At 38.1% G+C, this 12,690-nt stretch overlaps 1 long non-coding RNA gene across 2 annotated transcripts in view; it reads right to left on the reverse strand.

The window, feature by feature from the left end:
• Nucleotides 1-9,890: 9,890 nt before the first annotated feature.
• LOC133056737 (uncharacterized) overlaps nt 9,891-12,690 on the reverse strand; it is a 92,616-nt gene continuing 89,816 nt past the window's right edge. For both annotated transcript variants that reach the window (XR_009692889.1, XR_009692890.1), the window contains one exon: nt 9,891-11,042. This is a non-coding gene — a long non-coding RNA (uncharacterized LOC133056737). The remainder of the gene's footprint in view (nt 11,043-12,690) is intronic.

Raw genomic sequence — 12,690 nt, forward strand, 5'->3', positions numbered from 1 at the left:
CCATACATATACATGTATCCATTCTCCCCAAACTCCCCTCTCATCCAGGCAGGCACATAACATTAAGCAGAGTTCCATGTGCTATATAGTAGGTCCTTATCAGTTATCCATTTTAAATGTAGCAGTGTGTCCATGCCCATCCCAAATTCTCTAACCATCCCATCCACCCCCCATTCTTCCCCCCAGCAACCATAAGTTCATTCTCTAGGTCTGTGAGTCTCTTTCTCTTTTGTCAGTACAATTCAGTCACTCAGTCGTGTCCAACTCTGTGACCCCATGGACTATAGCACGCCAGGCCTCCCTGTCCTTCACCAACTCCCAGAGTTTACTCAAACTCATGTCCATTGAGTCGGTGATGCCATCCAACCATCTCATCCTCTGTTGTCCCCTTCTCCTCTGCCTTCAATCTTTCCCAGCATCAGGGTCTTTTCCAAGGAGTCACTTCTTCGCATCAGGTGGCCAAAATACTGGAGTTTCAGCTTCAGCATCAGTCCTTCCAATGAATATTCAGGACTGATTTCTCTTAGGATGGACTGGGTAGATCTCCTTGCAGTCCAAGGGACTCTAAAGAGTCTTCTCCAATACCACACTTCAAAAGCATCAATTCTTCGATGCTCAGCTTTCTTTAGAGTCCAACTCTCATATCCATACATGACTACTGGAAAAATCATAGCATTGACTAGATGGGCCTTTTGTTGGCAAAGTACTGTCTCTGTTTTTTAATATGCTGTCTAGGTTGGTCATAACTTTTCTTCCAAGGAGCAAGCATCTTTTAATTTCATGGCTGCAGTCACCATCTGCAGTGATTTTGGAACCCAAACAAATAAAGTCTGTCATTGTTTCCACTGTTTCCCCATCTATTTCCCATGAAGTGATGAACCAGATGCCATGGTCTTAGTTTTCTGAATGTTGAGTTTTAAGCCAACTTTTTCATTCTCCTCCTCCACTTTCATCAAGAGGCTTCTTAGTACCTCTTCACTTTCTGCCACAAGGGTGGTATCATCTGCATATCTGAGGTTATTGATATTTCTCCCAGCAATCTTGATTCCAGTTTGTGCTTCATCCAGTTCAGCATTTCTCATGATGTACTCTGCATAGAAGTTAAATAAGCAGGGTGACAATATACAGCTTTGACGTACTCCTTTCCCAATTTGGAACCAGACTATTGTTCCATGTCCAGTTCTAACTGTTGTTTCCTGACCTGCATACAGATTTCTCAGGAGGCAGGTGAGGTGGTCTGGTATTCCTATCTCTGAAAGAATTTTCCAGACTTTCTTGTGGTCCACACAATCAAAGGCTTTGGTATAGTTAGCAAAGCAGAAGTAGATGTTTCTCTGGAACTCTCTTGCTTTTTCAATGATCCAGCGGGTGTTGGCAATTTGATCTCTGGTTCCTCTGCCTTTTCTAAAACCAGTGTGAACATCTGGAAGTTCATGGTTCACGTACTGTTGAAGCCTGGGTTGGAGAATTTTGAGCATTACTTGGCTAGCGTGTGAGATGAGTGCAATTGTGAGGTAGTTTGAGCATTCTTGGGCATTGCCTTTTTAGGGATTGGAATGAAAACTGACCTTTCCAGTCCTGTGGCCACTGCTGAGTTTTCCAAATTTGCTGGCATACTGAGTGCAGCACTTTCATAGCATCATCTTTTAGGGTTTGAAATAGCTCAACTGGAATTCCATCACCTCCACTAGCTTTGCTTGTAGTGATGCGTCCTAAGGCCCAGTTGACTTCGCATTCCAGGATGTCTGGCTCTAGGTGAGTGATCATATCATGATGATTATCTGGATCGTGAAGAGCTTCTTTGTACAGTTTTTCTGTGTATTCTTGCCACCTCTTCTTAATGTCTTCTGCTTCTGTTAGGTCCATACCATTTCTGTCCTTTATTGAGCCCATCTTTGTGTGAAATGTTCCCTTGGTCTAATTTTCTTGACAAGATCTCTAGTCTTTCCCATTTTGTTGTTTTCCTCTATTTCTTTGCGCTGATCACTGAGGAAGGTTTTTTTAATCTCTCCTTGCTATTCTTTGGAACTCTGCACTCAAAATGGATATTTCTTTTTCTCCTTTGCCTTTTGCTTCTCTTCTTTTCACAGCTATTTGTAAGGCCTCCTCAGACAATCATTTTGCCTTTTTGCATTTCTTTTTCTTGAGGATGGCCTTGATCCCTGCCTCCTGTACTATGTCATGAACCTCCATCCATAGATCTTCAGGTACTTTGTCTATCAGATCTAATCCTTTGAATCTATTTTTCACTTCCACTGTATAATCATAAGGAATTTTATTTAGGTCATACTGTTTTGTAAGTACTGATACTTATTTGATTTTGATCATACCATTTTGTATGTAAGTTCATTTGTTTCATTTCTTTTTTAGGTGCCACATATAAGGATGTCATATGTTAATCAATATCTTATCAACAAATATAGAAATCTGAGTAATATCCTCTTTATTCTGCCTTAAAATTAATCAGTTTTTATAGCATTCATTTATTTCAATGTCAGGAAACTTCTGTGACTACTGTACAGTTTCCAGAATCAGGCAGTTGAATGCTACGCAGTTGGAATGGGAAAAGGCAAAAAATGCTGGCGATCCCATTGTTGGCCTGCTGGCATAATCCTGGAATGGAATAGTCCAGCTGCTACAAGGTACATATCACAATTTTAGAACTCATGAATGAAGAAGCATCAGTTAGGGACTGGACCCAATTCTATGTTCAATGTATCCCGTTTTCAAGTTAATAATACTACACAGGGTACTGTCAAGGTATCCCAGGTCATAGTCCTGTATGTCTCAGTAATAATGGATTTCTAAGACGAGGATAGCAAATAGGCTTGATTTTGCATGTGACCTCTGATCGATGGCTGCCTACAGTAACTTCTTTAGAACATCCTAACATCACTCAGGGGCTTCCCTGGTGTTTCAGACAGTAAAGAATCTGCTTGCAATGTGGGAGACCTGGGTTTGATCGCTGGGTTGGAAGATCCCCTGTAGGAGGGCACAGCAGCCCACTCCAGTATTCTTGCCTGGAGAATCCCCATGGGCAGAGGAGCCTGGCGGGCTGCCGTCCATGGGGTCGCAAAGAGTCAGACATGACTGAGCAACTACGCACAGCATAGCACAAGGTCACTCAGAGGAAGTGCCAAGATATATTAGCAGTGTCTATCATGGATTCAGAAAGGAGGAAATAATTTACACATCCCACATTTACTGATCTTCAGCCATAGATTTCATGGGAAAGAAACAGTTGAAATACCTAGCTCACAAGTTCAAGTAAAATCTAAACTGTGATAGTTTATATCTACTAACCTGTACTCCCTCTCCCTAACAGAGAGGGGGTAATCTCTACCAATGTTTCATGTGTTTCTCCCTCTCTTCATTTATTTCCTAACCTCCATTTCTCTAACAAATACAGTATTATAAACTTATTTAATAAAACAATGTTTCTTTCTTCTAAAAATGTCATATAATGAACTTTTATATAGTGTCTTGTCCCAATTACAACAAAATCTTCCAATAAAATTTAAATTGTGTCTTTATTTGTGTGTGACATGTTATGTTTAGTAGATCAATTCACCTATAGTAGAAAAACAACAACAACAACAAACAGCCTATCTCCTTTTGAAGGGTCAGAAGTCACCTGATCAGCATCACATGTGTGTGTGTGTGTGTGCGTGTGTGTGTGTGTGTGTGTGTGTGTGTGTGTTTAGGCTGGATACTGCCCTGGGGGTCTGTCTGCCCTGCAACCAGTGCTCCGTTTCCTTCACTCCAGCTCCCCTCCAATTCTGATAAATAATGTCTTGATTTTTTTAAAGACCACAGTCCACCATCTTCAGTCCATATGATTACGGTCATTTTCTTAAAAGATATGAATCCAAAATCGTCATTTAGTTTTGCATAGAATTTACTTAGGAATATTCCTCCTGGGATAAGGAGAAAAACCAACCAAATAATGCTAGAGAAAATATAAGAGTCATAGTATTTCAGGATAGCCCAGAATAACTGAACTTACACAGACAACTGCCTCTGGATTTCTTATTACATGACCAAAATGAACCCACACTTTAATGGCTTCAGTCCAAATTTTTTGTTTCTAACCATCCAAAGAAATCTTCAATAATAGACATGGAAAAGACAAAAAATTGAAGAGTGAAATTAAGATTTTTTTAATTTAGAAGACCTTAGAGATTAGACCTACATATGAATTTTGTGAATTATGTCCCTGTAAGAAAAACTGCGCTGTGTATCATGATCAAAGTACCAAGAGGAATCAAGGGCAAAAGGAATCCTAAAGTCAGTGAAGATCTCAGTCAGTGAGATGCCATTTCTATGAAGACTACTTGACCTTCATGAAGGTCATGAAAGGACTACATGACCTTCATGAAAGTTTTGAAGGCTTTGTAAACCACGCAGATAAATTTCCTTTCAAAGGACACAGTCCTTATACTGGGAGAGCTCATTCATGGAAGAGGATAGGAAGAGTACTTTAGTGCAGACTAGAAGAATGGAAAAGCCACAGGTATGTCTTTGGATGGGTTAGAGATAATAGCAGCAAAGTTTTTAAATGGCAAGAAGAAAATGATAGAAAATACCCATGTTAAATACCTGATATTGAAATTCTCCTTAGAGTTTAAGAAAAGGAAGGAAAATGCAGTTACAGGACCTAAGACTTCTCACTAAGAACTGTTCCTTTATCTTAAAAAAAAAAAAAAAAACCCTCAAGAAACTCTCCAATTAGGCAGCAAGAAACTGCAATGTAATAATTAAATATGTTTTTAGAGAGTACATAAGCAACAATCTTTAACAAAGTACTACTAAATTGTACCATTACACATTCCAATGAGATGAACATTTACCCTCAATAGACCTCAGCGTACTTGTCTATAAAAGAGGAGAAGGAGTTTGAACTGGATAATATCTAATACCCACTACAACCTCAAATGCTAAAACAATATATATTTTTATTACCTAAGTAACATAACACTCATTAGAGAAAACTTAAAAATACAAGCTAGCGAAAAACAAGATAACATGGTTTTTGCCAAAATCAAGACTGTCTTATTTTAGTTTTTCTTTTGAAAATAATGGACAGAGGTTTAAGAGACAGAGGTCAATCAGGGATCTTCCTGTCTATTTCTTACCCAAGGCTATGTTAGATGTGGGTCAGATGTTTGGGTCAGATTTCCTAAACTGCTTCTCACCCCATTTCCTGGTGAGACTTTCTTTTTCAAATATGCAAACCATCTGAACCCTTCTCAGAACAACATTTGGGGGAAAATAGGGGGGTTTCTTCAGGAAGTTGTTTCAAAGAAAAATGACATCCCTAACCAATGACTTCTGTACTTGATTCCATGGAGCATTGACAGGCAGGCTTTTTTGTTCCCTAGCAAAACCTTTAAAAGAACTATATAAACTGTAATTTCAGAAGAAAGAATACAAATACAGATCTTTTGGACACCATATGCTTCTTACGCTGCTGTAGTACTGAACTTAAGAAAACTAATGGCAATTTATTGGTCCCATTTTTTTCCCCTGGAGAAGAAAGATTTGTACATGTCCAATGTTAAAAATGTCCCAGGGGACTTACCTGGTCGTGCAGTGGTTAAGACTCAGAGCTGCCAATGCAGGGGGCACGGGTTTGATCCCTGGTCGGGAAACTAAGATCCTACATCCAAGCAGCAAGGCCAAAAAGAAGATCCCCAGACTCTATAGCCAGGATAATAAGAGGGTCTTCTGAGACCAGTGTATTACTTACCTAACATATTATAAACATCTTTCCACATCATAAAATATATTTCTACATTATTATTTTTCTTAAGAAGAATTAATTGGTTTTCTAATTATAAATGTAATATATCCTCCACTATTTATTAACTGTTTTGTCTTGGACAATTTACTTAAAATCAAGCATCAGCTGCCTCATCAGTAAATAAAAATAATATAATTCCTATCTTTTGTTGTGAAAATTAAAAGAAAAAAATAATATACATTATTTATCACAGTGCCAGATACACAGTACTGTACGTATCTTTTTTAAAAATTTCAAATAGCAGAAAAAGTTGCTTTCAAAATGTGAAAATAATCTATAATTCTACTACCCTTTAGACATTTTCCTTCAATCTTGTTAGACTTTTCTCTACTCTTCCTATTGGCAGAAAATGAAGAGGAACTAAAGAGAGTCTTGATGAAAGTGAAAGAGGAGACTGAAAAAGTTGGCTTAAAACTCAATGCTCAAAAAATTAAGATCATGGCTTCCAGTCCCATCATTTCATGGCAAATAGATGGAGAAAAAAATAGAAACAGTGACAGACTTTATTTTCTTGGGCTCCAAAATCACTGCAGATGGTGACTGCAGCCATGAAATGAAAAGATGTTTGCTGCTTGGAAGAACACCTACGACAAGCCTAGATAGCATAGTGAAAAGCAGAGACGTCACTTTGCCAAAAAAGTCCATATAGTCAAAATTATGGTTTTTCCACTAGTCATGTGCAGATGTCAGAGTTGGACCATAAAGAAGGCTGAGTGCCGAAGAATTGACGCTTTCAAACTATGGTGCTGGAGAAGACTCTTGAGAGTCCCTTGGACTGCATGGAGATGAAATCAATCAATCCTAAAGGAAATCAACCCTGAATATTCACTGGAAGAACTGATGCTGAAGTTGAAGCTCCAAAATTTTGGCCACCTGATGCGAAAAGCTGACTCAGAGGAAAGGATCCTGATGCTGGGAAAGATTACGGGTAGGAGGAGAAGAGGCGACAGAGGATGAGATGGTTGGATGGCATCACCAACTCCTTCGACATGAGTTTGAGCAAATTCCAGGAGATGGTGAAAGACAGGGAAGCCTGGCGTGCTGCAGTCCATGGGGTCCCAAAGAGTAGGACAAGACTGAGTGGCAGAACAACTAGCCATATGTATACATAAGTGCTTATAGACACAAATTTATGTGTTATTTTGGTTTTATACCATTGTTCCCCAGAGCTTCACAGAGTGTTAAAATATTTAAAACATTAAGGAGTTAATTAGTAAAAAAAAAAGTGTGATTTTATGAAAAGTCTCTATTATATTTAGCCCCAGCCAGTGGAGCACTTATTTCATGCAATGATTGACATATTAAAAAGTCACTACAAAAAATAAATTTAATATTCTTTCACAGTATGTTTAACATGATTTAACTTTCAATTTTAAAAATATATGTGTGGGCTTATATCAGTTAAAAAGGATTACCTGCAAGTAACAGAATATGTAATTTAATTAAGTTTAACAATGAAGGCATTTATATTTTCACATAACTGGAAATCCAGAGACAACATGTTCCTCAAGGCTGTCTTAATTCAACATATTTGGCTCAGTTTCTTTTGACTGTGACCTCTTCCGGGTTTTAGATTCATTTCCATACTAGCAACAACTTGCAGAGTTTTCTTGTATCCCATTCACACATGAGAAAGGCACAAGGAAGAAGTTCTTTGGAAGTTCACCCATAATGAGGCAATAAGGATCAGATTTGCACTCTTGTAGTCAATAACAATAAAGCAAGACAAACGTAGGTAATAAAAGTTTTCAAACATTAAACAAAAGAAAGCATGGGAGTATAATCTTAGACACCAGGAAAACACAGAAAGCAAGTTCTGCTTTCACCCTGACTTTTGATGTGGGCACACTTTCAAACTGCCTCACAGGGAAATAGAGTTTAAATCTGTTTTACTAGGTGTAGAATATAAATATCAGAATGAGGGGTTGTTGAGACAGCAGGGATGCATTCTAACCAAAGAAATGACTTGATTCTAAGATAGAAATTTGAGCTCCACACCAAACAGTGTCTAATAGTAAAAGTCTGTTAGGCTGGGTGCTGGTGAGGAGGCAGCAATCAAGAGAACACACAGATCTATCTAGAAGTTCTCCTGAGTTTTTGGCTACATCTTTAGCTGTATCTGCAGGTCTTGCTTCTGTTGTTCAGTCACTCAGTCGTGTCCAGCTCTTTGTGACCCCATGGACTGGCAGCATGCCAGGCTTCCCTGTCCATCACCATCTCCCGGAGCTTGCTCAGACTCACGTCCATTGAGTCAGTGGTGCCATCCAACTATATTGTCCCCTGTCATCCCCTTCTCCTCCTGCCTTCAATCTTTCCCAAGCTTTTCAATCTTTCTGCAAGCCTGGGAGGGGTCAATTGCTGGGAGTCCATAAACTAAATGGGACATTCAAGGATCACACAATTCTGGGTCTCTGACCTCCCATGTAGCTTATACACTACGTATTCAGCATCCTTTCAACCATGTTGTTCTCAGAAAGGCCACAATTAAGATCTAGACACATAAGTAAAAGTGACCAAAATCATATTTCTGTTCTTCCTCCCTGTCCCCCCTCTTCCATTTTTCTCCTCTCTCTAACTTCTTCTCTCCCTTCCTCCTCCTCCTCTTCTCAGATCCTACGGTGTCCTACCAAGTAATGACAATAGAATGACTCTTGCAACTGGAAAGTGATTCAGTGGAACAATGATATGAAAACAATTACTTTAAGTGCTGTGCTCCTTAAAAATACTTCCTAAAAACTTGTTTTTAACAACATTGATGGAGTGCTTTAAACGTATCAAACACTGTCCTAGATATGTGAAAAAACATTTCATTCTGCCCAATTGCACATAATGGAGTCAGCTATATCAAAATTCAAACCCAGCTCAGCCGGAAACAGCATGCTGCTTCTTCTGGTTTCTCACCATGCAGACTTGTCTACACACTGGCCTGTGTACTGATGGCCTTTGGATTAATTCCTATTCAAGCTAATTAAAGAGACAACCTCAGTTTGCCTTCAGGTATTCTTATCAGCTAGAAATATCTACTGCTTCTTTTGACAGTGTTATATCCTCACTATTTATGACCTCTCTTCTTGAGGCAGAGAGCTGAACATTATCGTGTATGGGCAACTCCTTACCCTACTTATGAATCTTTTTCTTTAATTAGTAAAATGTTTATATGCTAATCTGAAAGGAAAAAGAACTCTTCCCCTACTCCCAATATTTTACCTTCAGAAGAACTAGATAGAGAGGAGGAGGATGTAGGAAAAAAGCATAAGAGGACAGGAGGCATCTCATTGTAGTCACGGTGATGCTGTATTAAGCATCTAAGATAGCCTAGCAACTGCAGCTCTAAAATGTTCCTATGGTACAAATAAATTATAGCTTGGTCAGAAATCTAAATAGACATCTTAATAATAGATATTTGAAGAGGTGTGTCATAATAAAATATCTTATATCTATTTAGCACTTTTTCCTAAGGATTTTTACAACTATTACATTAATTGAGTCTTACACCAAGCCTGTAAAAAAGTCTGAACAGATTCCTTTTTTTATTATTTATAAAAATCCTACATACATTTTTATTGTTAAAAGTTCAAATAATACAGTACATAGAGAAAAACACAAGGGACCCCCTTGGTAAAGCCCAGTATCCTTTCAACCATTTCCCTATGCATTTGTGCAGAAGCACATGCAAGCACAGAGTTCAGGGTGGCAGGTGTGCATATAAATAAGTGGGATATTATACATACTATTTTGTGAAAATCTTTTCATACTTAACAGCATAGCCTGGTGGTGCTTTATGACAGAATCAAAAATTTGCCCAATCCTGGCCACACAGCAATCCATAATATGGAAGTACCACAATTCATTAATTCATTCCCCTAGATGTATATTGGATTTTGTTAATTAGATAGGCTAGAGTTATAACAGATAACACTGAAACTTCAACAGCTTAACTCAGTAAAGTTTATGGCTGAACTCAGGTCACAGTCCAAAGAGTCAGTAGGGGATATTCTCTTTCACATGGTCCTACAAGTATCAATCTCCTTTCTTCCTCAAAGTCACCCAGTAGACAGGAGGAAGAGAAAATATGAAGACAATCCACTTTTCACTGCCATGGATAGAAGTACTTTATTTCTCTTACTCATGTTCTATTGGTAAGAACTATTCATGGAGTCCACCAAGAAGACTGGAAAAATTGTTTGAATTTTTGCACAGGAAGTAGAAGGATTGATGAGTATTTAGCCAGTCTATCCCATGTATATTAATTTCATTTTTTCACTATTAGAAGCAATGTTATAACAAACGCCTTCTACATACATCTTTGCACACTTACGTCAATAGGATAGATAGTTACACTAGGAATTGCTAGGCAAAATAATATACAAAAGATATTTTCTAAAATTCTGTTTTAAAATGGCTTAAATATAAGATATGATAACATAAAACTCCGAGAAGAGAACACAGGCAAAACTCTCTCTGACATAAATCACAGCGATGCTTTTTTAAGCCAGTCTCCCAAGGCAATAGAAATGCAAGCAGAAATAAACAAATGGGATCTAATTAAACTCATAAGCATTTGCACAGCAAAGGAAACTATAACCAAAACAAAAAGATAGCCTATGGACAGGGAAAAAATATTTGCAAATGATGCGACTCACAAGGGGTTAACTTCCAAAATATACAAACAGTTTATACAACTCAGTAACAAAAACAAACAACCCAATCAAAAAATGGGCAAAAGACCCAAAGAGACATTTCTCCAAAGAAAACATGCAGGATGGCCAACAGACACATGAAAAGATGCTCAGCATTGTTCACGATTAGACAAAATGCAAATGAAAACCACAATGAGGTATCACCTTGCACCAGTCAGAATGACCACCACCAAAAAGCCTACAAATAATGAATGCCGGCAAGGGTATGGAGAAAAGGGAACACTACCATACAGCTGGTAGGAAAGTGAACTGGTGCAGCCACTATGGAAAATAGTCTGTTATTGTTGTTTAGTCGCTCAGTCGTGTCTGACTCCTTGCGACCCTATGGACTGCAGCACACCAGGCTTCCCTGTCCTTCACCGTCTCCTGGAGCTTGCTCAAACTCATGCCCATTGAGTCGGTGATACCATCCAACGATCTCATCTTCTGTCGTCCCCTTCTCCTCCTGTCTTCAATCTTTTCCAACATCAGGGTCTTTTCTAATGAGTCAGCTCTTCGCATCAGGTGGCCACAGTATTATACGGAGGTTCCTTTAAAAACTAAAAACAGAGTTACCATATGATCCAGCAATCTCACTCTTGGACATATATCCAGAAAGGATTAAAAACTCTAATCTGAAAAAATACATGCACGCCAATGTTCACAGCATTACTATTTATAATAGCCAAGACATGGAAGTAACTTAATGTCCACTGACAGATAAATGGATAAAGATATACATTATATATATGCATATATATAATGTATATTATATATAATATAATATTATATAACATATAATACTATTGTCACAAAAAAGAATGAAATAATGCCATCTGCAGCAATTTGAATGGACCTAATATTATCATACTAAGTAAATCAGACAAAGACAAATATCATATGACATCACTTGTATATGAAATCTAAAAATGATATAAATGAACTTATTTTCAAAACAGAAGTAGACTCAGAAATAAAAAAGAAACTTGTGGTTGCCAAAAGGAAAAGGAGGAGGAGGGATAAATCAGGAGCTTGGGATTAATATACAGACACTACCATACATATAAAACGGACAACCAACAAGGACCTACTGTATAGCACAGGGAACTCTACTCAATATCCTTTAATAGTCTACATGGGCAAAGAATCTGAAATGGAGTTAAGGTATACATATGTTTAAGTGTATATATAACAGAATCACTTGGTTGTACACCTCAACTAACACAACATTGTAAATCAACTGTACTTCAATTAAATTCAAATAAAAATTTTAAAATACAAAAAATCTTATCTCTACCTTTCTAAAGTAAAAATGATATATAATGGTATTAAATCAATCTTCTAGCACACATTACATACACACTAAGAAGCTGGCATTCAAAGCATTACATGATCTGGTCTTTATCATTAAAGATCTTTCTACTACACCCCATAAAAGCTATCCACTTCTGTGAGACTTTTACTTCTGAAACATGTTATGACGACTCATCTTAAATTCTGGATTGCGATTTATTATCTCTGGATTCTTGGGAATACCATTTTGCCCACTCTGAGTCTTGTTTCATCGTTTTGAAAAGAGGTAACATTATAAACCTCCCAGCTTCTTGAAATGACTGAATAATGGAAAACGGTGTGTATGTGCTCAGTTGTGTCTGACTCTGAGACCCCATCGACTGTAGCCCTTCAGGTTCCTCTATCCATGGAATTTTCCAGGCAATAATACTGGAGTAGGTTCCCATCTCCTCCGCCAGGGGATCTTCCCAACCCAAGGATTGAACCCATTTCTCCTGCACTGGCAGGCGGACTCTTTACCACTGGGCCACCTAGAAAGCCCACAATGGAAAATGGCACATGTGGAAAGCCTCGACATAATAAACACTCAGTGACTGTTTGCTTCTACCCTTCCTTCTCTATCTCAAGCTATAATAATGCTCCTATTCATGAATTCCTATAATACTTGTTTATATTACTTTTTCATTGCCTAGCATATATGACCTTCTTCATTATTTATCTTTCCCGGTGATAGCTTGTCTCCTCATCGCGACTATCAGCAGCTAGAAGCATACCATATTCTTTGGGTCCCCATTCCTTTGTTCAGTGCCATACACCATGTAGCCCCCAGTAAATGTTTGGGATGATGCCAATTAAATTGAGCATGCCAGTGGTGTGGAAGAGAGAAAGCAAAAGAAAACTCCATCGCAGTTATTC

Source organism: Dama dama, chromosome 5 (assembly GCF_033118175.1).
Source record: "Dama dama isolate Ldn47 chromosome 5, ASM3311817v1, whole genome shotgun sequence".
NCBI classification, from domain to species: domain Eukaryota; kingdom Metazoa; phylum Chordata; class Mammalia; order Artiodactyla; family Cervidae; genus Dama; species Dama dama.